Genomic DNA, 3,691 nt, shown 5'->3' with positions numbered 1-3,691 from the left:
CCCGCTCAGCCCTGCCGCCCGCCTCCCTCTTCCGTCCGCAGGTAGGAGGCGCGCGCGTCCTGAGTAGGGAGTAGAATCGCAGGGGAGGTGCGGCGTTTTTTTTAACAAACTTGACAAATAAGCAAAATAGGGACAGACTCAAAGAGAGCAGACTGACAGCTCTGGTGTTGGAGTGTTGGGGAAGGTATGGAGAGATTGAGCGAAAAGGAAATAATAAAGAGCGCGGTGGCCTGGGAGGTGCACGTGCTGCCGCCCGGAGCCAGCTGGGACCGGACTTGGGACTCGAGGCCTGTGTCTCCCAGCTCACCTTCCCAGGCCCGTGGCCACGGAGGTTGGAACTGGACCTGCCGCCCTTGCCCGCCACTGGAAGAGCCTGCCCTGCGGGCCATGGAGATCAAGCGTGCGTTCGTTCCTTCGTTAGTGCGTTTATTAAGGCCGGATCAGTGAACAGGCACCGGTGCCAGGCCCCGGGGCAGGCGCGGGGGACGCGGTGGTGAGCGAGATCAGAGGCCTTGCCCCATGCCTCCTGCCGTTCAGTGCTCGGGGCAGGAGCGAGCGCACTGGCGTCGCCCGCAGGCGTTTCCTGGGTCCCGTGTCCTCTTGCGGTAAAAAAGTCTACTTCGCATCCTCACTTTTTATTTCCTGCGAGGCTCGTCCACGGGCTGCGCAGCATTGCCTTCGGTGCAGACCCAGCATCTTGTCATTTATAGGCGCTTTTTCAAGGGTCATTTTGACCCTAAATGAATGTACGCGTCATTGACTTGGAACTTTACACACACATGCGCGCGCGCGCACACACACACACACACACACGCACGCGCACATACGCCACAAACCTGAATGTAAGAATACAGCTTTGCTGAGTGGAAGGAGAGAGGAGCTGCGGAGGGGGAAGAGGCAGCCGGGGTGCGGGAACACCGAGACCTGGAAGGGTGAACGCAGGCCGCTAACTGGGTGGCGGAGGCAGGAGGGTCAAGTCCAAAGCAAGAGCGCGGGTCCCGCCCCCAGGCAGAGGCGAGCTGGGATGCTGTGCACCTGGGCACGTGGCGCTCTGGTCTGGTCACGGTGGGCAGGCCGGGCGACCTTGAACCTGCGTGTTCAGCGGAGCCAGGAGCCAGAGCAGCCCGGCAACTGGCAGCGGCCAGAGGCCAGGTGGGGACCTGGGGGGGTGACTGCACCTCCTCTGCTGCCCCCTAGGGTACGCTCTCCCCCAAGCCAGGAGGCCCGCCCCGGAATCGCCAACAGCCACGCCTTTCTGCTCTCAATCTCTTTTGTCACCTGGCCACTCTGACAGGTCTTAAAGAATTACGAGGGGAGGGGGGGTCATCTCTCACCCCTCCTCCCTTCGGAGGCCTGCAGCGGTCACTGGGCTCCGCCAGGACAAAGGGAAGGGCCAGGGCGCTGGCAGGAATTTCATGTTAAGTTAAAACGACAGGAAAATATTTTCCAGCTCTTCTCTTAGAGAGCAAGCCCTTGCCAGCCGCGCTGACACCTCATGTGAGAGCACGAGCTAATTTGAGAGGTGAAGGCTCCATAATGAGACTGCACGCACCTGCCACCGGCGGGTCCCTGGAGAAGCACCAGGTAGCGGCAGTGCTCTCTGGTTCTGCACAGCCTGTCTTTGCCAATAGTGAGCAGCGCCGCCCCCTGGCGGGGAAAGGCCCGTTTTCCCGGGGCTCCCCTGCAGGCCCGAGGCTCCCCAGGGGAGATGGTGGCCAGCCCCCTCCTCTGCCCTTCACATGAGGCTCTGGAGGGCAGTGCCCACGCCGGAACTGCCGTCCCCATACCTGTGTCCTTCATCCCCCATTTCCAGTCTCGGCCTTGCACGGTCTCTGCTCCATGTCCCGCAGGCGGGGTGACCTGGCCAGCTTGGTCGCCTCCCTGCCCCCTCCTTCCTTTCCTGTGCCAGTGGCAGCAGCTGCGCCCACCTAGGGACCCCGCACATCTAACAGGACCGCAGGCATCTGTGTCCTGTGGTTTGAGCCACTGTCAGAGCGCCTCCTGTCTGAGGCTCATCCTCCCTGACCTGGGCCCTTTGAAGAGCCGTCTGGCTTATCCTCCAGGCTCGCCTCCTGGCCCTCCGGGACTCCGCACGTTCTTTCACTCGGGGGTGTCTAGTGGGCGCCCTGAGATCCGTAGTCTCCGCTTTTCCCCATGGAGGGGAGGCGTCCCGGCCACCACATTCAGGTTCTCACCCCTTGGCATGCGTCACCGCTCCTCCGCGCGGGAGGTGTTCAGACAATAACAAATGCCGGCCTAATGCGGACGGATGCACGCTCTCCTGGACGGGGAGGTGTCAGCGAGATGAGGTACGCGAGGAGGAACATCCTTAGAAACCCTAAAGCAGTCCTGTTCATGTTCCGTGTTGACATGTTGACTCGGGGTTCTTTGAGCTGCAAGTGACGAGACCAGTTCAGACGGGCTTATTAAGGACTCCACTTGGGCGGAGTCTTGCCAGGGAAGGTATGGCCAGATCCCCCACCCAAGGTTATAGGGTCTGTGTTCGGGTTTTGGCTTTATTTTTAAGCAAGTGGTTTCCATCGGATGGCTCCTAGAAGCTACTACTGGCTCATTCCTAGTGAGAAAACAGGAAGGTGATTTTTCCCCTCAGTATTTGTAGCAAGAGCCTCAGGGTGGCCCTGGCCGGTTTGGCTCAGTGGATAGAGCGTCAGCCCGCGGACGGAAGGGTCCCGGGTTCAATTCCGGTCAAGGGCATGTGCAGGAGGCATCCAATCAATGGGTCTCTCTCTGTGTCTCTCCCCCTCCCTTCCACTCTCTCTAAAAATCAATGGGAAAATATTCTCGGTGAGGATTAAGGAAAATAAAAAGGTCTTAGGGGAGTTCTCACAGGGCGGCCTGAGGCTCTCGTCCCTCTCTGAGCAAGTCCTGCCGACTGGGCTTGGGTCCAGGCGTCTTCCTCTGGACCGGGGTCTGGTGTTGGCTGCGCACCGTCCAGACTTGGGGAGTCGTGCAGAGGGACCGAAGAGAAGGGGCGCCGGGCAGGCAGACACAGCGAGTCGGCTGTAGTCCTGCTCACACGCAGGCCACTACAGAGGGTCCCCCCTGAAGGTGGTGATGGAGACCCTTGCAGTCGCCAGAGCTGCCGGTGTTTGTGCATCTGGGTCTTTCTGGAGCATCCAGACCTCAGCTACACATGAGATCAGACACTCGCCACAGTGAGCGTTCGCTTCGGAGTCCGAACGCACTTCCCAAGGCAGAACCAGATCAGTGTCCACAACTAAGCAATGTAACGTTCTATTCGAAAGGGTTTCTTTACTTTGTAAAAGCAAAAAAAGAGAGCTTTTCTTTTTAATTTTTCCTTTTTGTTGGAATTGATTATTTTTCTTTTAGTTTCTTGTTGTTGTTTTTTTGGCCCCTCGAAAGGCGAAAATATTATTTCTTCGTGGCTAGGTACCCAAAATTCCTCACGATTCATTGATTGATGGAAACAAATGAAAATATGAGAGTGTCTGAAAAACCGAAGGATTGAGTGAGGCCATTCCCGCGATGGAAGACGGCGGGGTGTGCCTGGCGAAGGCTTTCCAGGCTCTTGAAGGACCCGCGAAGTGTTATAAACCGTCTGCCTGACGCTCCTAATGCATTAGAGAGATTCCGGCCTACAAGGTGGCAGATAATGCGTCTCTGCTGTGGCTGTCACACCCTCTACCTGCTGCCTCAAGTGCAGCCTTGT

The 3,691-nt window shown here is 58.1% G+C and overlaps 1 protein-coding gene across 2 annotated transcripts in view; it reads right to left on the bottom strand.

Moving 5' to 3' along the window:
- CBLN1 (cerebellin 1 precursor) overlaps positions 1–3,691 on the bottom strand; it is a 31,338-nt gene that overhangs the window by 3,790 nt on the left and 23,857 nt on the right. The window lies entirely within an intron of this gene.

This window comes from Myotis davidii, unplaced genomic scaffold (assembly GCF_000327345.1).
Source record: "Myotis davidii unplaced genomic scaffold, ASM32734v1 scaffold181, whole genome shotgun sequence".
Taxonomy (NCBI): Eukaryota; Metazoa; Chordata; class Mammalia; order Chiroptera; family Vespertilionidae; genus Myotis; species Myotis davidii.
This window is presented reverse-complemented; position numbering and strand designations above follow the sequence as displayed.